This window comes from Bos indicus, chromosome 25 (genome assembly GCF_029378745.1).
Source record: "Bos indicus isolate NIAB-ARS_2022 breed Sahiwal x Tharparkar chromosome 25, NIAB-ARS_B.indTharparkar_mat_pri_1.0, whole genome shotgun sequence".
Classification (NCBI taxonomy): domain Eukaryota; kingdom Metazoa; phylum Chordata; class Mammalia; order Artiodactyla; family Bovidae; genus Bos; species Bos indicus.
Genome location: NC_091784.1, coordinates 13,865,579 through 13,889,226, shown reverse-complemented (window position 1 = coordinate 13,889,226; position 23,648 = coordinate 13,865,579). Strand labels below are relative to the sequence as shown.

The 23,648-nt window shown below is 41.2% G+C and overlaps 1 long non-coding RNA gene across 3 annotated transcripts in view; it reads left to right on the top strand.

Annotated features, from left to right (window-relative positions):
* LOC139179703 (uncharacterized) overlaps window positions 1-23,648 on the top strand; it is a 52,570-nt gene that overhangs the window by 5,562 nt on the left and 23,360 nt on the right. For all 3 annotated transcript variants that reach the window (XR_011564018.1, XR_011564020.1, XR_011564019.1), the window contains exon 3: window positions 786-957. This is a non-coding gene — a long non-coding RNA (uncharacterized lncRNA). The remainder of the gene's footprint in view (window positions 1-785; window positions 958-23,648) is intronic.

Below are 23,648 nucleotides of genomic sequence, written 5' to 3'. Positions count from 1 at the left end.
TCCATGGGGTCGCTAAGAGTCGGACACGACTGAGCGACTTCACTTTTACTTTTCACTTTCATTCATTGGAGAAGGAAATGGCAACCCACTCCAGTGTTCTTGCCTGGAGAATCCCAGGGACTGGGGAGCCTGGTGGGCTGCTGTCTATGGGGTCACACACAGTCGGACACGACTGAAGTGACTTAGCAGCAGCAGCAGCATACCTAAGTGGCCTAGTCTTTAAAATGGAGCTGACATAAAAAAGAATGAAATAATGCCATTTGCAGCAACAGGGATGGACCTAGAGATGATCATACTAAGTGAGCCAGAGAAGGACAAATACCATATGGTATCACTTACTTGTGGAATCTAAAATACGATACAGATGAACTTATTTACAAAACAAACAGATTCACAGACAGAAAGCAAATTTATGGTTACCAAAGGGGAAAGGGGGTGAGGGAGGAATAAATTAGGAGTTTGGGATTAGCAGATACACACTGTTATACCTAAAACAGATAATCAACAGGACCTGCTATATAGCACAGGGAACTATTTCCAGGATCCTGTAATAATCCATAGGGGTTTCCCAGGTGGCTCAGTGGTAAAGAATCCGCCTGCTAATGCAGGAGACGCAGGAGACGTAGTTTCAATCCCGGGGTTGGGAAGATCTCCTGGAGGAGGAAAAGGCAAAGTCTAATGGACAGAGGAGCCTGGCAGGCTACAGTCCAGAGGGTTGCAAAGAGTCTGGGGTGATGTCTGGTGAGATAACAAAGTAGGAACTGTTATTCTCCTTATTTTCCAAGTGAGGAGAGACGAGATTAAGATGGCAGAGTAGAAGGACATGCGCTCATCTTCTTCTGCCAGAGTACGAAAATTACAACTCACCGTTGAACAACCATCGACAGGAAGACACTGGAACCCACCAAAAAAAAGATGCCCCACATCCAAGGACAGAGGAGAAGCCACAACAAAATGGTAGGAGGGGAACAGTTACAATAAAATCATATCCTATACCTGCTGGGTGGGTGACTTAACAAACTGGAGAACAATAATACCAAAGAAGTTCTTGCACTGTTTTGAAGGTTCTAGGCCCCACATCAGGCTTCCCAGCCTGGGGATCCGGCCAGGGGACTGGGAATCCCCAGGGAATCTGACTTTGAAGGCCAGTGGGATTTGATTACAGAGCTTCCACAGGACTGGGGGAAACAGAGACTTTTAGACTGCACAAACAAAACAAAATCTTCTGTGCATCAGGACCCAGGGGAAAGGAACAGTGACTCCCAGGAGACTGAGACAGACCTACCTGTGAGTGTTTAAGAGTCTCCTGCACAGGCGTGGGTAGGTAGTGGCCTGCCATGGGGACAGAAGCACTGACAGCATAAGTCCTGGGAGATGTGGCTCTTGTAAGCCCTCTTTGGAGAAGACTCTTGAGAGTCCCTTGGTCAGGAAAGAGATCAAACCAGTTGGTCCTAAAGGAAATCAACCCTGAATATTCATTGGAAGGACTGATGCTGAACCTCCAATATTTTGGCCACCTGATGCGAAGAGAGTCAATTCATTGGGAAAAAACCCTGTTGGTGAGGGCAGGAGGAAAAGGGGGTGACAGAGAATGAGATGGTTGGATGGCATTACTGACTCCATGGAGAGGAGTTTGAGCAAACTCCAGGAGATGGTGAAGGACAGGGAAGCCTGGCACGTTGCAGTCCATGGGGTCGCAGAGTCGACGGACTCAGCAGCTGAAAACAGCAATAGAAGCCTATAGACTCCAGGACTGGGTCACCTCAGTCCAAACAACTAAAGGAGGGGAGCACAGCCCCGCCCATCAGCTGACAATTGGATTAAAGTTTTACTGAGTAAGCCCCTACAGGTGAGAAGGCATAACTAACTTGTCCACAGCTACCCAGGTAAGAGTGGAACATGGAGCACAGTCCATCTGCTTCTAAACCTGAATTCTTTCTTATTGCCACCTTAAATTAAACTGTTGTCTCCTTAAAAGCCTGATGCTGAAGGCCTTGAACGCCATCCTGAGTCATTCAGATTTGAACATGTGGCTCAGATGGTCCCCTTCCTTTCCACTCTCAAATATCCTTTTAACAAATTCAAAATACTCTTGGACCCATCCTTCATAAAGGCAGTAGGATTTTTTTGTGTTTGTTGGTTGGGACAATACATTTAAAAAGCTGCTGTGAATTTAGCGAACCTTCCCAGATGGTGTTAGTGGTAAAGAGCCTGCCTGCCATTGGAGTAGACATAGGAGACTTGGGTTCGAAACCTGGGTTGGGAAAATCCCCTGGTGTGGGAAGTGGCAACCCATTCCAGTATTCTTTCCCGGAAAATTCCATGGACAGAGGAGCCTTGTGTGCTAAAGTCCACGGGGCCGCAAAGAGTCAGACGTGAGTGAGCACACACACACACACACATGATTTCAGCAATGCTTTCATATCAATTGTTAACTTATTAATTTCAGCAGCATCTATTAATAGAAACATTTGAAAAACTTTAGTATATGACCTTGAGCAGTCTTACTGATTCTGTCCCTGGGCAATAGTTGGTACACACAGGACTAGGGAAACAGTTGCAATACCTGTAGAGTTCTGCCCATGACCTGAGGTCCTTGGGAGATTCATTGGTGTGTATCACATATATTTGTTGTTGTTGTTTAGTTGCTAAGTCATGTCTGACTCTTTTGTAACCCCAAGAACTGTAGCCTATCAGGCTCCTCCGTCCATGGGATTTCCCAGGCAAGAATACTGGAGTGGGTTGCCATTCCCTTCTCCAGGGGATCTTTCTGACCCAGGGCTCGAACCCAGGTCTCCCGTGTCTCCTCCATTGGCAGGCAGATTCTTTACCAACTGAGCCACCGGGGAAGCCCAGTATTAATTGCCTGAAAATGAAGTCACCTGAATGCTAATACTCTGTAGTTAAGTCCACTAAAAGAAGACTTAGCATTTGGTTAACTAATTATTACTCAGAGAAGCAGAGGGAATTTAATTATTAAAGTAATCTTTTCTCTTGGAAATAAGGACTTTTGATGGCTTGTAATTAAAATAAATATATTCTTGCTGTTTTGACAAGCCATTCATCTTTAACAAAAAAGAAACAAAGCAAGAATGAAGCTGAACACAAAAACCAATTACCTGTCTCTCTTTGTAACAACAAGTAGCCTTTTGTGAAAATGATAGTGGTTCCTATGGAGTAGCAATTAACCTTTTGCAAGGATTTATGGGGAACCCCATGGAGGCTCTCCCCTGGGGAAAATAATACTTAAATCCAGTAAGCTTTGTGGAATGTGTTTTTCCTTATTTTTGGAGACATTCTTTTCCCCTTACTGCACCTTCTCTCTTACAGTGCATTCTGAGAGGAGGCAGCAGGCAGTGCAAAATAAAAATTCAGGGCATTTTGTAAAAAATGGAGAATTTCAGGGTGGTGACAGCAGGGCACTTAACCAAGCATGAGGCCTTCCTGAGCCTGTGTGACTGACTGTGCATGCCTTGGAGCTGACGCTGCAAAGAGCTTTGACCTTGCAAATGACAATGTTCTAAGTTACCTGTCTTTGTTAGTAGGCACTGATGACCTTGCAGTTGTAAACTGTTTTGCCTGATTTGGAGTTAGTCTTGTGGAGAAGGGAATTCTGGGGTAGTGATGCCTGGGGACCTAATTCATAAAGGTCTTCAACGTAGAATTGAAAAAAAAAAAACAACAACTTTTTTATTTTGTGTTGGGGTATAGCCGATTAACTGGAGAAGGAAATGGCAACCCACTCCAGTGTTCTTGCCTGGAGAATCCCAGGGACCGGGGAGCCTGGTGGGCTGCCGTCTCTAGCAGCAGCAGCATAGCCGATTAACAATGTTGTTATAGTTTCAGATGAGAAGGGACCCAGTCGTTTAAATGTAGACTTTCGACGTTTTCTCCACATATGGTTCTACCTGCAGTCTTGTAGAAGAGGGCAGGGGTGATAGAAGAAAACATTAAATTTGGGTCTGATTTTTGGACCACATTGCTTGTAGTGACCTTTGGCTTAATATTAAATGGAAATAAGTCATGTAATTTTATTGTAGGACCTTGTCATTGGGGTGGAACATGTAGACAGACTTAATTCTGTAATTTATAAGTAATACATAGTTATCATTTTAGCATATCTACAACAATCGTGTGATTATCCAAAAAGTCCCCAATAATGTTTTACTGTAAAAATCCCCCCCAAACCCTGGGGTTCTTATTAATCAGAAATTATTGATTTTGTTGAGTGAAAAAAGTAAGGTGCAGAACAATGTATAAAATATGCTACCTTTTGTGTAAGATCACTTTTGTGAATGTAGATTTATGCTCGAATATACATAAAGAAAATCTGGCAGGATATAAGAAACTAAGAAACTGTTAAAGGAAATTGAACAGATGGAATTCAGGATAAGAAGGGGATTTTTTCCCCCAATGTTTATCGTTTAATTCTTTTTGCTGTTTAAAGTCATATAGTTTAAATGTATTAAAAATTAAATAATATTAACAAACACATGTAATTCAGTAGAAGATAAGAAATCAATTATTCATGGCACTAGATTTTGGGGTTTAAAGCATTCATTTATTAAACAAATGAATGTAAATAAGAGATAGCCATTTGAAATATCCCATTTTGTCATTTCTTCATGTTCTGGTCCTTTCTTGACCTCTTAGATGCTTGCTTTGGAGTTTGCTTCTTATGTTTTTCTGAGAAATGCCATTGGGTCAGGGTATCTTCTCAATAAAAAATAGGTTTAGGAAATTCAGAGCTGGCTCATTGCAAAAGTAGAATTGATTGTTATTTAACAGAGATCTAATCACGCCTAGTTTTGCCTCCACAGGGAGTCATGATATACAGCATTGACATTTAGAGTGAGAATGATGTTTAGAAGTCAAGACAAGTTGCTTGAAATAAGAGAAAGGAGGAAATAGTATGATAGCTTTTGTATCATTCTGGTGGGAAAAATGAGAATGTGAATAGCTTATTCACAGAGAGTCCTCTTTAAGACTAATAAATCAAAAGGTTAGTTCTTTACCCGTTCTTGAAAAATGAGTAAATGGCCTTCCTTTTTTTCTCTCCTGTGCCACTTCCAGATAAATCCTTGATTTTTTTAACCTTAGCAAATTTCATCAAACTCTATGAGGGACAGTCAGTGTAGTGGATGCTGTGGTATGCCACACTCCATTTGAAACAAATATTCATTTCCTCATCTGTTGGAAATGCTGGAGGCTGACAGCTCTCATCTGAGTCTCTAAAACTTGCTCTCAGCTGAAGAGGGCTGCCTGGCCCCAGGTCACTTCTCTGTTCCAGGGATAGCCAAGTGTGATTGGAATGGACATACTAGGTGTTTGGGAGAACTCTGCATCCCTGGCTTGTCGAGTAAAAACTGTCATAGTGGGAGCAGGCCAACAGAAAGTGTCTAAAGTGGCCCTTCTCTCTCACATCAGCCAGAATAGTATATAAAAAACAGTATTACAGGGGTAGCCATCCCCCTCACGTGTGCATGCTAAGTTTTAAGTCCTGTGCATCTCTTTGTGACCCGATGGACCTCCCCAGATTCCTCTGTCCATGGGATTCTCCAGGCAAGAATACTGGAGTGGGTTGCCACAATGTCTTCCAGGGGAGTCTTCCCGACCCAGAAATCAAACCTGGATCTCCTATGTCTCTTGCACTGGCAGGCAGATTCTTTACCACTGAGCCACCAAGGAAGACCCTGTGTCTATATTAATGATTAAAATGTGGCAGAAATGATGCTGGTGAGTGACTTCCAAAATTGGTATAGTAAAGGCCATGTTGGTTTCTTTTGGGGCACTCTGTCTGGGAGCCTTCAGTTACCATGTAACCTGTCTGGCTATCCCGAGTCCATCATGTTGAAAGACTATTTGGAGAGATGGGTGAGGGAGAGGGAGAAGGAGAGGGAGAGAAATAGAGATAAAGAGTGAGTGGGAGGACACTTCCTGGATGGTCCAGTAGCTAAGATTCTGTGCTCCCAGTGCAGGGGACCTGGGTTTAATCCCTGGTCAGAGAACAGGATCCCACATGCTGCAGCTGAGTTTGCATGCCTCAGGTAAAGGTCCTGCATGCCGCAATGATGATCCCATGTGTAGCAACTAAGACTTGGCCCAGCCAAATAAATAAATAAATGTTAAAAATTTAAAAAGAGAGAGATTGAGATTGAGATTTGCCTGGGCAACCCTTGATGTTTCAGCCCCTAGCTACCTGAGTCATCCCAGCCCACAGAGCAGATATCTGAGTGAGAAAGCCTTTGTGATGACCCTGACCCCAGGCACCAATTGACTGTAACCACATGACAGACCCTGACTGAGAATTACCCAGCTGAGCCCAGCTGACCTCCTTAATTAGAACAAACTCAGTCCTGAGTATTCATTGGAAGGACTGATGCTAAAGCTGAAACTCCAATATTTTGGCCACCTGATGCGAAGAACTGACTCATTTGAAAGGTGGGAGGAGAAGGGGACGACAGAGGATGAGATGGTTGGATGGCATCACTGACCCCATGGATATGAGTTTGAGTAAACTCCGGGAGTTGGTGATGGACAGGGAGGCCTGGCATGCTGCAGCCCCTGGGGTTGCAAAGAGTTGGACACGACTGAGCAACTGAACTGAACTGAAATGCTTGTTATTGGTTTACAGCACTGTGTGGTTTGTTATAAGTAGGTAACTGGAACATAGCTGCTGTGCCAGATATGGTATCTTTTGCTGGAGGAGATCAGTATGTCCTTAGGTACATGGCATGTGACCATTGATCCAAGAAATGTTCTGATTTCCACCCTGACCAGAAAGACTTTGTATTTACTTATGATGGACAGCAGTATACATTTATTGTTTTGCCCCAGTCCTATCTTAGCTTTCCTTCCTTTTGTCAAAATATAGTCCCAAAGGTCCTGGGTCATCTGGACATCCCATACAACATCCTGTTGGCCCACTATACTGATGACATCATTGACAGTCCAAATGGACAAGAAATGGGAAGTACTTTGGAGGCATTGGTCCATTTGGGCTGCTGTAAAAAGATAACACACAAAACTTCCCTGATGGTCCAGTGGTTAAGAATCCGCCTACCAGTGCAGGGGTCGTGGTTCAACCCCTGGTCAGGGAAGATCCCATGTGCTGTGAGGCAACAAAGCCCATGCACCATAGCTACTTAGTCTTGGTGCCCTAGAGCCTGTACTCCACAAGAGAAGCCACCGCAATGAGAAGCCCACTCAGTGTAACAAGAGAAAGCCAGCAGGTAGCAATGAAGACCCAGCACAGCACTGAAAAAAAAAAAAAAAAAAGATACCTCAGATTGGATGGCTTGTAAACCACAGACATTCATTTCTCACCAAAGAAATCCTTGGCTGTCTTTTGAGAGTCTTTGGCCCAATTTTAATGGTAATTTTGATTGGCCTGAGAAACACTGGTAACCAGGTGCTCAGATTCCACAGAGAAGAGGGTCTAGATTGCTGTACCAGATAAGCCACCTTGACCTTCAGAGGTGCTAGCCATAGGCGAGGGGATTCTAGAATGGCTAGTTGTAGGAGGGGGTATAAAGAAAAGGAGTTTTGGAACTCAGACCTGCTATAGTAATGGGGGCCATGGTTAATCACATTCATTATTATTTGGAAATTTACCCCAGGAAGCATCCCAATAGAATCCTGGAAGAGCTGTTCACAGATTAAATTATTGCAACATATGAATCTGACAAGGGGTAGACTGTAGTGGATACAGTAATGTGCTGACCAGATCACTACCTTCCAGGACTGAAAATTCATACTCTCATCTGCTGGGGGTATTGGCAGCTGCAGTTTCTTGGCTGAGTTCCTAAGACTTGCCTTCAGCTATAAAGAGGTGCTTTGCTCAAGATTACTCCACAACTCTTTACAGTGGTGGCTTCACCTAAGGACTGGTTGATGTAGGGATTTGGTTGAAGTTCTCTTGCCCCAGGCCAACCCAGCTCCAGAACTTCTTATAGGATTAGCTGAGGACTTCCTTGTGACTACATCACAGTTCAACTTTTCTTTTTGACTAGTCCCGCTTTTTTTTAACTTTCTTATCAGTTCAGTCAGTTCAGTCGCTCAGTTGTGTCCGACTCTTTGCGACCCCATAAATCACAGCACGCCAGGCCTCTCTGTCTATCACCATCTCCCAGAGTTCGCTCAAATTCACATCCATCGAGTTGGTGATGCCATCTAGCCATCTCATACTCTGTCGTCCCCTTTTCCTCCTGCCCCCAATCCCTCCCAGCATTAGAGTCTTTTCCAATGAGTCAACTCTTCCCATGAGGTGGCCAAAGTACTGGAGTTTCAGCTTTAGCATCATTCCTTCCAAAGAAATCCCAGGGTTGATCTCCTTTAGAATGGACTGGTTGGATCTCCTTGCAGTCCAAGGGACTCTCAAGAGTCTTCTCCAACACCACAGTTCAAAAACATCAATTCTTCGGCACTCAGCCTTCTTCACAGTCCAACTCTCACATCCATACATGACTACTGGAAAAACCATAGCCTTGACTAGACAGACATTTGTTGGCAAAGTAATGTCTCTGCTTTTGAATATGCTATCTAGGTTGGTCGTAACTTTTCTTCCAAGGAGTAAGTGTCTTTTAATTTCATGGCTGCAGTCACCATCTGCAGTGATTTTGGAGCCCCCCAAAATAAAGTCTGACACTGTTTCCACTGTTTCCCCATCTATTTTCCATGAAGTGATGGGGCCAGATGCCATGATCTTCATTTTCTGAATGTTGAGCTTTAAGCCAACTTTGTCACTCTCCTCTTTCACTTTCATCAAGAGGCTTTTGAGTTCCTCTTCACTCTCTGCCCGGAGAAGGCAATGGCACCCAACTCCAGTACTCTTGCCTGGAAAATCCCATGGATGGAGGAGCCTTGTGGGCTGCAGTCCATGGGGTCGCTAAGAGTCAGACACAACTGAGCGACTTCACTTTCACTTCTTACTTTCATGCATTGGAGAAGGAAATGGCAACCCACTCTAGTGTTCTTGCCTGGAGAATCCCAGGGACGGGGGAGCCTGGTGGGCTACCGTCTATGGGGTCGCACAGAGTTGGACACGACTGAAGCGACTTAGCAGTCACTGTCTGCCATAAGGGTGGTGTCATCTGCATATCTGAGGTTATTGATATTTCTCCCAGCAATCTTGATTCCAGCTTGTGCTTCTTCCTGCCCAGCGTTTCTCATGATGTACTCTGCATAGAAGTTAAATAAGCAGGGTGACAATATACAGCCTTGACGTACTCCTTTTCCTATTTGGAACCAGTCTGTTTTTCCATGTCTAGTTCTAACTGTTTTGTGAGTAGATTTTGCTTTTATTTGAGGTGACTCAGATGGTAAAGAATATGCCTGCAATGCAGGAGACCCAGGTTTGTTCCCTGGGTTGGGAAGATCCCATGGAGAAGGGAATGATTACCCACTCCAGTATTCTTGCCAGGAGAATTCTAGGGACAGAGGAGCCTAGGAGGCTACAGTCCATGAAGTTGCAAAGAGTTGGGCATGACTGAGTGACTAACACTTTCACTTTCAAATGATTTTGTTCTTACCATATTGCTTTTCAGCTAATAATACAATTCGGAGATCAGTGCAAGACAGGTACTTGAGGGTGAGCAACTGAAGTTGATTCTGGTTTATTAAAGAGCAAAGGAATTTATTGAAATCTATTCTATAGTTCACGGAATTGCCAGCAAGTCTAGAGAATCCCAGGTGGCACTGGGATGTTCTTCACATCCCAGTGGTGAAGAACACAGCTGCCAATGCAGGAGAAGTAAGTGATGTGGGTTTGATTGTGGGTCAGGAAGATCCCCTGGAGGAGGGCATGGCAACCCACTCCAGTATTCTTGCCTAGAGAATCCCATGGACAGAGGAGCCTGGTGGACTACGCTCCATAGGATCGAAAAGTTGTACATGATTGAAGCAACTTAGCTCTAGAGAACCAGGTTACAAAGAAGACAAACCAAGGAAATTAAGGACCAAGCCCATAGGTATGGGTGCTCTGTGGGACGAGTATGAGCCACTGTGGCCGCCACTGGATGGTGGACACATTCTCCTCTGTGTCTTATTCTTTGAATCTCTTGTGTGAAATCCAAAGCCCCAAATGAAGATGCCTGTTTATATCCCAGCTGCTGGAGTGTGGTAAAAGTGTGTAAATGGTCTTTTCATGGTGTGGAAAGACATACAATAGCCAGTCTCTGTTTCCTGGAAGTTCCTTTTCCTGCCTCCCCCCTGTCTGTTAGACGTTGTCCTCATATACATATACTTGGTGATCCCTGGCTCGCTGTTAACAAAGAGTGAAGCACCAAAGGACTGACTGGACACTGTGTATGTGAGTGGGGCTGGTGGACTAATTGATTTCAGTGAGGGATTTCCATACTTCAACTGCTCTAGGTCTTTTCTCCTGGAAAAAAAGTGTTGTTTGTTTGGGAGAAGAATCCACCAGGTTTCTGCTTGGGGACACATGAGTCTGGTTTCCAGAGCTCTGGGACTTGGCTGTAAGGTTTCTGCAGAAGAAAGTTCAATAATGGTCTTGTCTTGCGTCTGGCTTTAGTGGGACTGTTTGTTTCCATTTTAAGATATTTCTTCTGGGGACCTGGTTGGTCCTGTGGCTGAGACTCTGTGCTCCCAGTTCAGGGGGTCTGGGTTTGATCCTTGGTCAGGGAACTAGATCCCACATGCCACAACTAAAGATCCTGGTGCAGCCAAATTAAAAAAAAAAAAAAATTTCTTCTGGTCTGAAGTAGTATTCATATATGTTATTGTTCCTTTATAGTAGATTATTTAAAATTTGGAGTGGCTGTTGGATTTTACCAAATATTCTTCTGTGTCTATTGATATGATCATACAAATTTTTTCCTTGATCTTTTGAAAAAAGTTAAATTTTCGATTTCCTAGTAATGATCCATTCTTGATTTCCTTGGACATTTTAGCTACTTAGGTAACACTTTTGGAAAGTGTATGACAATGTATCTGTGTAACTTCAGAGGCCAAAAAGAAGCCTCATTCCAAGGAGGTTCAGCCCAGTGTACTGGCAAAACACAGGCCCCAAACCCAGAGAGCAGTATCTTTGAGCCCTCTGTCTGTATCTTTCTAATTGTATAGCTGTAGGCAATTTTTTTTGATCCTCAGAATTTTGGCCTGTGGAATGGGTGTACAGAAATGAAATGTAACTCATGGGAATGTTTTGAGGATTAACTGACCTAAACTGCTGCACAGTCAGAGCTCAGTGAATGTTAGGGAAAAGATATTTGTGGATAAAGTGAATACCTGCAAGAATAGCAGCTTGGTGGCCATCAATGTCAAGACAGTTACAGAGGTAATTTTGTTACTTTGAGCTGAAGTTTCAAAGAACTATGTTTCATATCAAATTGTTAGTACTCTGAGAAAATATTTCTCCTCTTTTTATTCACAACGAATTTTATTCCTAACGCTAGATGCATATTAAAATATATTTTTAAAATTAAATAAATTATATTTGGATGAAACTTTTCCTCATTTCTTTCTCCAGAAAAATTACTGTGGTTCCAAAGAAGATTGCAAATAAATGGAAATTAAATATTAACTTTTTGGGTGAATTTATTTTGAGTAAGCATTAAATCCAAGGGAAGGAACTGAAAAATAGACATATGGATTCAATTCAGCTTAAATATAGATGCATTTGGAGAAGGCAATGGCACCCCACTCTAGTTCTCTTGCCTGGAAAATCCCATGGATGGCGAAGCCTGGTAGGCTGCAGTCCATAGGGTCGCTAAGAGTCGGACACGACTGAGCAACTTCACTTTCACTTTTCACTGTCATGCATTGGAGGAGGAAATGGCAACCTACTCCAGTGTTCTTGCCTGGAGAATCCCAGGAACGGGGGAGCCTGGTGGGCTTCCGTCTATGGGGTCACACAGAGTCGGACACGACTGAAGCGACTTAGCAGCAGCAGCATAGATGCATTTTGGATTATATGTGTATTTATGTATATACAATGTATTGAACTATATATAATATAGATTATAATATCTATATACTATAGATCTATTAAGTTGGTGCAAAGTAATGGCAGTTTTGGACCATGAATTTTAAATCATTATAACTAGGCTCAAATACCTATTTATTAATCAAAATAGGAAAGGAACCATTAACAATCAACACATTTTTGCCAGTGAGAAATTAGTTTATTCCTGTAGCATAAAAATCCATGCTTCAGGATTCAACGAACTCCTGGAAAGCATATTCTGCCTCCTGCTGGTTGTGGAAATGTTTCCCCTGCAAAAAGTTGTTGAGATGCTTGAAGAAGTGATAGTTGGCGAGAGCTCAGGTGAATATGGTGGATGAAGCAAATTCGTAGCCCAGTTCATTCAACTTTTGAAGCGTTGGTTGCATGATGTGCAGTTGGGCTTTGCCAGGGAGAAGAATCAGGCCCTTTCTGTTGACCAATACTGGCTGCAGATGTTACAGATTTTTCAGTGTATCTCATCGATTTGCTGAGCATACTTCTCAGATGTAATGGTTTCTCTAGGATTCAGAAAGCTGTAGTGGATCAGACCGGCAGCAGATCACCAATCAGTGACCGTGACCCTTTTTTTGGTGCAAGTTTGACTTTGGAAAGTGCTTTGTAGCTTCTTGGTTCAGCCACTGAGCTAGTCATCACTGATTGTAGTATAAAGTCCACTTTTTATTGCATGTCACAATCCAATTGAGAAATGGTTTGCTGTTGTTGCATAGAATAAGAGAAAATCACACTTCAAAATGACGATTTTTTGGTTTGTGGTCAGTTCATGAGGCACCCACTTACTGAGCTTTTTCACCTTTACAATTTGCTTCAAATGCCAAATGATCATAGAATGGTTGGCACTGAGTTCTTTGGCAACTTCCCCTGTAGTTGTAAGATCAGCTTCGATAATTGCTCTCAGTTGGTCTTTGTCAACTTCCAGTTGCCAGCCACTGCACTCGTCATCTTTAAGGCCCTTGTCTCTTCTGAAAAACTTCTTGAACCACCACTGCAATGTACGTTTTTTAGCAGTTCCTGGGCCAAATGCGTTGTTGATGTTGTGTGTTGTCTCCACGGCTTTACAACCCATTTTGAACTTAAATAAGAAAATCATTTGAATTTGGTTTTTGTCTAACATCATTTCCCTAGTCTAAAATAAATACAAAATAAACAGAAAGTAATGTCATTAGCAAAAATAAAATAAAGTGAGAAATGTGCATTAAAGTAATGTATAACAAAACCACATTTATTTAAGAATGTATTCCAACCCAAATTTCAGCAATGCAAAACCACAATTACTTTTGGACCAACTTAATATATAGCTTGATATATTACATCTATATAATACATAATATAGATCAATGAATTTGAACTTTGTCAATATGTGGCACATACAGCATTTGTGAATGTAGCTGCAAGAACTTACCCTTGATCTGTGTGCATATAACAATTAGTAAGCTTTGTTATTTTTGTTTTAATTTACTTGCATATAGATTTCCATCTTGATAAAATCATCAATAAATTATGCAGCATTTCTCATCTTTTCATGTGCTATTCTCTAATATAACTCCACAAATATAGTGTTTACCGTCTTTTGGGATGTGAGCAATTGCTTGTTTATTTTGATGAAAGAAATAAATTATTTTCCCATAATATTAATGTAAGTCCCTAATCTCATTAGGTAAAGGATTTAAAAGACTCCAAAATGATTCAGGAATAGTTAATAGCATCTTAATTATCTCACATCATTTTAGGAAATACAAAATGGCCCTCTGGGGCATACTTTGTCTTGGTAGGAATAATAACTGATGAAGATCTAGGGAATGGCTGTGCAGTCATGTGGCAAATTCTTCAAAAAGAAATATACAGTGACTCAAGTCAGATATGTTGACTGGACTTTGGAAAAGGGACTCATTGGAGGTGAGATGGAAAAATACTGGTTACCAGGAAGAAGAGGGATAGAGGTTAGGGACATGGTGGAGAGGGTCAATAGATGAACTGGCTTTCTCTTTAATAAAGCCACAATGGATGGTTCCATTCCCTGGGAGGAGTCTGACTTGCAGAATGAGGAGAAGGAAAGATTTGAGAAAAGACTGCCTAAAGTTGAATGTGGAGGAGGTGAGCCATGTCTTAGTTGAACTCTGAGTCTGACAGACACACCGTTAATGCCAGACACAATGGCTTTGACATTGCTGCTCATCACCACAGATATGAAGGCACATGGGAGAAACCAAATGGCTTATGAAAGAATGTCAGATTTCCAAAGAGGGCAAGCAAATACAACAGTCAGAACAAAAATTGCCTGGTGAGCTAGAGTTACTGCAAGAAATGGGAGAACAGTCAAAGTTTAGAGTATTTTTAAAAATTTATTTATTTATTTGGCTACTTCAGGTCTTAGTTGTGGGATCTTCACTGAAGCTCTCAGACTCAGTAGTTGTAGTTGCCCTGAGGCGTGTGGGATCTTAATTCTGAGACCCCACATCCCTTGCGTTGGAAGCTGGATTCTTTTTTTTTAAATATATTTATTTTTAACTGAAGGATAATTGCTTTACAATATTGTCTTGGTTTCTCCCATGCATCAACATGAATCAGCCATAGGCATACATATGTCCCCTCCCTCTTGAACTTCTCTCCCACCTCCCACTCCTTTAGATTGTTACAGAGACCCAATTTGAGTTCACTGAGATTTAGTCATATAGCAAATTCCCATTGGCTGTCTATTTTACATATGGTAGTATATATGTTTCCATGTTACTCTCTTCATTCGTCCCACTCGGTCCTTCCTCCCTCTGCCCTTGTGTCCATAAATCTGTTCTCTGTGTCTGCATCTCCATCGCTGTCCTACAAATAGGTTCATTGTACCATCTTTCTAGGTTCCATATATATGCATTAATACACGATCTTTGCTTTTCTCTTTCTGACTTACTTCACTCTATTAGTAGGCTCTAGGTTCACTCACCTCATTAGAACTAACTCACATGAGTTCCTTTTTATGGCAGAGTAATATCCATTGTATATATGTCTCACAGCTTCTTTATTCATTCATCTGTCACTGGACATCTAGGTTGTTGGAAGGTAGATTCTTCACCACTGGACCACCAAGGAAGTCCCTAGAATATTTCTAAATTATGTTTTAATGCAATTCTTCAGAGTATTGCATTTGTAAACTTTATATTTGTGAGTGGTCTTAAAGAGGAAAGAGGTGGAGATTGGGAAGGATTATATGGAGAAAATACACAATGGATAAATTAAAATCTGTGATGACACAATCATGTATTTATAGGTTGTCTGTTATAGAAAGAGCTTCCCAGGTGGCTCAGAAGTAAAGAATCTGCCAGCAATGCCAGAGACATGGGTTTGATCCCTGGGTCGGGAAGATCCCCTGGGGTAATAAATGACAACCTGCTCCAGTATTCTTGCCTGGAAAATTCCATGGACAGAGGAGCCCAGCAGGCTACAGTTCAGGGGGTCCCAAAGAGTTGAACATGACTGAGCATACACACTCTATAGTAGAAAATGGAATCAGTGAAGTGGGAGACATGCTCAAAAATTTCTCCCCAAACTCAGGCATTTCTTCTTCCTTTTTTAGTTGCATCAAGTGAACTCTTTAGTTGTAGCGTGTGAGATCTTAGTTCCCTGACCACTGATTGAACCCGAGCCCTCTGCATTGGAAGCATGATGCACGTAGTCACTGGGCCACTAGGGAAGTCCGCAAAACTCAGAGGAAGAAGATAGAGACGTGCACATTGACTTCAGAAGAGATAAAGGAAATGTAGAACAGAGGGAAAAAGAGAATAATTTCACAAGGAACAAATAGTATATGGAAAAGGAATAATTTAAATAAGTATCAGAAGATATTTTGCTTTTTAAGTGAATAAAGATTAAATTTATGGTTTACTGAGCATGGGCAAAGATAGACTAATGAAAATAGACTAACAAAGTATAACCCACACAGTACTGAATCTAAGAGGGTTTCATACTTGGATTTTTTCAGAGATATCAGTAGAAGTGTTTGAAGAATGACGACACTATTGCCATATGGTAGACGGAGACTGTAAGGTCTATCTTGATTCCAGAGAGTATAAAAAAGTACAAAAAATTCATCTTTAATCAACGAAATAGGCCAATCTAATGAAATGTTTGCGTTTTAAGAGAAGAAAAAGAATATGAAGAGCATGTCAACAGGATAAAGGATTACTTATTAAGGAAAAAAGAGTAAGATTTGTCTTATCTGCAAAGCCAATAATCAAAGACAATGGGGCAATTTGTATAGAATTTGGAGAGGGTAAGATATTGCATCAAGATCCTAATACTTGGCTTTTCCACTGTTCATGTGAGAAAGCAACAGAAAGACATTCTTAGACATATCCTTAACATACCCTTCCTGAAAGCAATTACTTACCACCGTATTCCAGACAACTGAAAAATGAATCAAATAAAGAATCTGCCTGCAATGCAGGAGAGGTAGGTTGAATTCCTCGGTTGAGAAGATCTCCTGGAGAAGGAAATGACAATCTACTCCAGTATTCTTACCTGGAAAATCCCATGGACAGAGGGGCCTGGTAGGCTACAGTCCTTGGGGTTGCAAAATAGTAGGACATGACTGAGAATGAGAAAGAAATAAAAATTGTGAAATTCATGGTATAAAATGATTGATGGCAAGTAATTAACTTAGTAATGCTTACATTAAATCTAAATAATTATTACCAATATACCTGCAGAAGGGCTTCTCTGGTGACTCAGATGGTAAAGAATCTGCCTGCAATGCAGGAGACCCAGGTTCGATCCTTGGGTGGGGAAAATCCCCTGGAGAAGGGAATCGCAATCCAGTCCAGTATTCTTGCCTGGAGAATTCCATGGACAGAGCAGCCTGGCGGGCTACAGTTCATGGAGTCACAAAGAGTAAGACACAGCTAACACACAACACAGCACACACATACCTGTAGAACAATACAAACATTAAAAAAAAAGTATTTAAAGAGAATCATGTAATATATAAGTGTATTAACTAGGAATCTTCAGAGAAACAGAACAGTAGGATGTGTGTGTGGTGTATGTGTGGTATATATATTTATGTGCTCCAGTACTCTTGCCTGGAAAGTCCCATGGGCGGAGAAGCCTGGTAGGCTGCAGTCCATGGGGTCTCGAAGAGTCTGACACAACTGAGCGACTTCACTTTCACTTTCACTTTCATGCATTGGAGAAGGAAATGGCAACCCACTCCAGTGTTCTTGCCTGGAGAATCCCGGGGACAGAGGAGCCTGGTGGGCTGTCCTCTATGGCGTCACACAGAGTCAGACACGACTGAAGCGACTTAGCAGCAGCAGCAGCTGTGCACATGATATTATAATATCATTATAATGGAAAGTTCCTTAATAACCAAGATCTAAAAGGAGAAATTGTATCCATAAAACTGGGAAATATTCAGGAGTGAACTGAAGGAAAGAAGTGTATTTACAGCGTATGCATGCAAACCAGATCTCTAAATGTAGAGGTGGGAAGAGATGTGTCCGGTCAGCTTTGTGAGCCAGTATGAGATGCCTCCAGCACAACCTGTCCATGTGTGTTTACCTGCTGCAATCTCACCTACTTTACCTCTCATCCCTGCTTTGTTTGTATTTGCCTGATAGATCTTCCTCTAGTACTTTACTCTTCCTATATATTTTAAGCAAATTTAACCCATTTATACTTATTGGGTTAAATTTGGTCTCATATCTGATATTTTGTTTGGTCTTATATCTGATATTTTGTTTTATAAGTATTGCCTTTGTACTTCTATCTTTCAATAATATGGATTTCATTGCCTTTTTTTCTTCTTCTATATTCTTTAGGGTTTTTGAAATTTGTTCTCTATAGCACAGTTTTCTAGTGTCCTTTCTGCTTTAAACTATCTTCAGTTTGGATTTAATTCTTCTCCTAGAGTTTAAGTTTTCTTGAGTTCTTTTTTTAAAATTTCACATGACTTTTTTTTTTTTTTTGGTTGTATTTTTGCCCTCATCTTTTTAGGCTCCCTGCTTTTGTTTCACAGAGGATTTTTTATTTTCCATCTATCTATCTGCCTACTTACCTACTTATCACCTGTGGATAGGTGTACAGTTACTTGCTATTTACCAACAAGTATTTTAAAAAATTCTTTCCATTTCTTTTAGAAAATCATTTTTAAATTATGCTTTTCTCTGAGCCTTTAGGGTAATATTATCTTTCCTTATGTTTCAGTGCCTTTTTATAGGCTTTAAATGTGAATCATAATTTTAAGGAAGCAAATCTTTGCATCATTTAATTAACTATTCCACCAAAATATTGCTTATGAATAATAAGATCTGTGATATTTTGTGGCAATGGATTATGGGTCCCAAGTTAGAGAACTCCAAAGAAAGTATATTCTGTGTATTTTGAAGTCCCAGAAAAAAAGAGTTTTAAAATAACTCATGATCTCTAGAACTTATTTCCATATACTGAGAAGACAGTCTAGATATGAGGAATTATTAGAAACTTAAATAGAAGGGAAATATTTGGTATAAAAATTGCCTTATTTTGGTAGTAATATTTTATTCATTTAGAAAAATAAAATTTTATTAGACATTTCTCAGAATGCTACTAAAAGTTTGATATTTTAACCTTAATTCATAACACTGAGGGTTTTAACAACATAAAGAAATTTGAATATTTACAAATTGGTTTAGTGGAGAACTCTCAAAAAAAGCAACGCTTATTTATAATTGTCCCGCCTCTTTCTGCCTTTCTCAGGAACAGTGAATTTTAAGTGCATCAGCACCAGGAATTTATGAATATACAAATATCTATGATCACACATCAGACTTAGCAGAACCCTGTATAAGTAGAACAACTTCATATAAAATATTTGCAGGTTTCCAAATGTTTGTTTCTAAGTGTTCCTATAGAGAAATATGAGAGATGTCTATTTTTACAGTCTTAGAAGGCACGTACATTTCAGGTACTGGGAGTGAGAAACACCTGGGGGTGTAGGAAGAGCCAGAGATACTTTATTTTGACTTCAGACCAGCTATCAATACTTGCCAAGAGCACCTGTGCTGTGAATTAGTCAGTTTCTGCTCTCAGACACCCTGTTGTGTGATTCTCTGCAGTGGTAACTCCTTGTGGTTGGAGTGTGCAGGCAGAGTGTGCTTGATTAATGGACTTAGATATTAAAATACATTCCTATACATCTGAAGGAATTTCTGCTAATATGGTCTAGGTGCATGTGACCCAGAAGTTCGTCTTAATTCTCCGCTTTGGGGTAACTCAGTGTCTAAAGTGGCAGTGTGCTTCGAGGACAGAACACATGGACTTCAGTCCTGTGGATCTGGACTGAGGCCCCTCATTGCCTTAATGGACCATGTGACCTTGGGAGGTCATGTAGGTATCATTCATAAAGCACTTTGCCTCCAGTCAGATTCCCCAGAAACAGACCCTGTGGTGAAGATCACCGTGTGCTTCAGCAAGGGTTCAGAAAGACAGAGCTACAGAGAGTATTATGAAATAAAGAATTTATCATAGGGTCAAAAAGTGGAACGACTGAGAAATTATAACCAGGAGCCATTTTTTCTGGGTCTCTGTTGTTTTATCTGTAAATTTGAGATAATAAAAGCTTCCATGCTAAATAGCGCAGAGTGGGTACTCAAAAAAGTAAATTTCCTTCAACAGGTAAAGCAAGTTCTAGGCAAAACCATTAACTACATCAGTGGCTCCCAGAATCTCATTTTGCAGACTGACACAGTAACTTTAAAAAACGCAGCAGAAACTCACACAACATTGTAAAGCAATTACACTGAAATAAAAATTTCAAAAAACGGGGAAAGTTATGAATGAGCGCCAACTTTTAATTTTGCCAAGTTATGACATCAGATAAGTACTTACTAGCTATGATCACCATCATTTCGTTAAAAAACCCGACAGTTTATTTATTTATCTACGTCTGTGCTGGGTTTTGTTTCTGTGCACGAGTTGTCTCTAGTTGCTAAGAGCAGGAGCTAGTCTCTAGTTGTGGTGTACGGGCCTCTCTTGCTGCAGAGCAAAGGCTCTAGGGCATGTGGGCTTCAGTAGTTGCGGCACGTGGGCTCAGCTGTGACTCCTGGACTCTAGAGCACAGGTGCAGCAGTTGGGGCACATGGCCTTAGCCACTCCACGGCATGTGGGATCTTCCTGGACCTGGGATTGAACTTGAATCTCCTGCGTTGGCAGGCAGATTCTTTACCACTGAGCCACCAGGGAAACCTAAGAAACAACATTTTAAAACCAAAAAATGTAAGGCCATTGATTATCACCAACTTAACAATAATGATGGACCATGTTGTCAATTTAGCTTTATGGTGACATGATCCTTATTTTTCCTCTAATACCACACAGGTTAGTGAACAGTGTCGTGGGCAGGCTGGTACCCAGGTGTGTATTTTGAGGAAGAATTGAACTAAGTAGCAACTGAATATAGTCTCCTCTCCTTCACTTGTCTGCATCTCTTAATCCTCTCTGCTTCCTCCTCATTCATTTGCAGGAAATCTATTGCCTTCCCTCAATGCACCAAAGGTACTCCACTGTGGTAGCCCTATATCTTATCCTCCCTCTCTTCCAGGGCAACTAAAAGACTACATTTCTCAGTCTCCTTTGATTGACAAGCCATGTGCCTAATTCTGGCCAATGGGCTGCAAGTAGAAATATCTGTCAATCCTAGATGAAAGCATTTAAGAGCCAGTGTGTGATTCTCCATCTTCTTTTTCCTTCCATAGTGAAGTGTCTGTTGAAGTGGAAGTGCCACAGAGGGAAGCAGCTACCACACAGAGAGTAGCTTCCCTCGAAATCTGCCTAGACACAGAGGGCTTTGCAAGAGCAAGAAATAAACTTGGGTAAAACCTGTGACATATTGGTATTGCCAATTACTGCAGTATAATGTGGTCTGCTCTATCCAACACCAGCATAGGACCGAGATCTATTTGACCTAAGCAACTTCACATCTGGTTTTGTTAACAATTACTGTGTAGAAATAAATATTAGTCTGAAAAGAAAATAATTTCTGACTTTCAGTTTTTTACTTTTTAAAGTTCTAATGCTTTCTTCTATCTGAGCCATCCTGGGAAACTATGTTGCATTGTCCTGTTCAATTCAGTTCAGTCACTCAGTCGTGTCTGACTCTGAGACCCCATGAATCGCAGCACACCAGGCCTCCCTGTCCATCACCAACTCCCAGAGTTCACTCAAACTCATGTCCATCGAGTCAGTGATGCCATCCAGCCATGTCATCCTCTGTCGTCCCCTTCTCCTCTTGCCCCCAGTCCCTCTCAGCATCAGAGTCTTTTCTGATCTAAATTAAAATGTCATAGCTTAGTTGGAGGAAAAACATTCAGCCAGCCCTGAGTTCCCTTTATTATTTACCAGATGCGATTGTAAAGCTGCTTGTTTGTGGGCATTCTCAGAGAATCTGGACAAATGACTTAGCTCTTGCCTTTTCTCCAGGGTTTTGTTATTCTTTTAAAGTTCCTGTTACATAAGGTACAAGATAAATGCAGCATGATATATTACTTTAGATTGTTTTCAAACAGTGTAATGGACAGTTTGCTCATTGATTAAAAAATGTAGCCAAGACCATTCATTTTGATATTAAAAATTCAATTGTTGATTGCTACTTATTTGTTTTTTAGGCATTTGTATACACCTACTGGAGAAGGCAATGGCACCCCACTCCAGTACTCCTGCCTGGAAAATCCCATGGATGGAGGAGCCTGGTAGGCTGCAATCCATGGGGTCGATGAGGGTCAGACACGACTGAGCGACTTCACTTTTACTTTTCACTTTCATGCATTGGAGAAGGAAATGGCAACCCACTCCAGTGTTCTTGCCTGGAGAATCCCAAGGACGGGGGAGCCTGATGGGCTGCTGTCTATGGGGTCACACAGAGTCGGACATGACTGAAGTGACTTAGCAGTAGCAGCATACACCTACAGAATTTTGGTCTCTGGTAAAAACATGAAAAATGGCAGCTGTGTGCTTGAAGTTCAGGTTGCCTTGGATTTATGCAAAGGACTTTGGGTTTTATTTTGAAAACAACTGTTGCGTCCTCATATCCTATAACTATAGTCCACTGGAAAGAAATTGTCCTTTTCTCCTGAATTTAGAACAAGTTCAGAGAGTCACTGAACTCAGGAATAGAATCATGCTGATTGGCCAGGCCTCAGTCACATGCTTACTCCTGAACCAATCATCTAGAGCAGGAATCAATAAATCAGTCCAAAAGCAGCCTGCCTATTTTTGTTAATAAAGTTTTATTGGAACATGGTCACATCCATTCCTTTAGTGTTGCCTGTGGCTGCTATGATCCTAAAATAGCAGAGCTGAGTAGTTGCAACAGAGGCCATATGGCCCACAAAGTCTGAAATATTTATTTTCTGGTTGGTCCTTTACAGAAAAAGTTTGCTGACTCCAGGAGTGTATTAGTTTGCTTGGGTTGCCATACAAAACTATAGACTGGGTAGATTGAACTATAAAAATTTCTTGTCGCAAATTCTGGGGGTTAGACGTCTAAGATCAAGATGTCAACAGGGATGGTTTCTTCTGAGGCTTATCTCTGACATATAGAGGGTTGTCTTCTCCCTGTGTCCTCAGGTGGTCTTCCCTTGTATGTGTCTGCATCCAACTTTCTTCTTTTAATAAGGATGCCAGTCATATTGGATTAGGGCCAACCTTTATGACTTCATTTTATATTAATTATCTCTTTAAAGACTCCCAGATATATTCATACATACCCAGCCGAATGCAGAGTTCCAGACAATAGCAAGGAGAGATAAGAAGGCCTTCTTCAATGAACAATGCAAATAAATAAAATCAACAGAATAGGAAAGACTAGAGATCTCTTCAAGAAAATTGGAGATATCAAAGGAACATTTCATGCAAGGATGAGGACAAGAAAGGACAAAAATGGCAAGGACCTAACAGAAGCAGAAGAGATTAAGAAGAGGTGGCAAGAATACACGGTAGAACTATACAAAAAGGTCTTAATGACCCCAGTAACCATGATGGTGTGGTCACTCACCTAGAGCCAGGCATCCTTTAGTGTGAAGTCAAGTTAGGAAGCATTACCACAAACAAAGCTAGTGGAGGTGATGGAATTCCAGCTGAGCTATTTCAAATCCTAAAAGATGCTGCTGCTAAGTGCTGCACTCAATATGCCAGTAGTGGCCACAGGACTGGAAAAGGTCAGTTTTCATTCCAGTCTCAAAGAAGGGCAATGCCAAAGAATGTTCAGGTTTGCAGTCATTTCACATGCTAGTAAGATTATGTTCAAAATCCTTCAAGTTAGGCTTCAGCAGTATTTGAACCGAGAACTTCCAGCTGTATAAGCTGGATTTAGAAAAGGCAGAGAAACCAGAGTTCAAATTGCCAACATTCATTGGATTGTAGAGAAAGCAAGGAATTCCAGAAAAACATCTTTTTTCTGCTTCATTGCCTATACTAAAGCCTTTGACTATGTGGATCACAACAAACTGGAAAATTCTTAAAGAAATGGGAATACCAGGCCGCCTTACTTGTATGCAGGTCAAGAAGCAACAGTTAGAAGAAGATATGGAACAATTGATTCTTTTAAAATTGGGAAAAGAATATGACAAGGCTGTGTATTGTCACCCTGTTTATTTAACTTATATGGGGAATACATCACAAAAAATGCTGGGCTGGATGAATC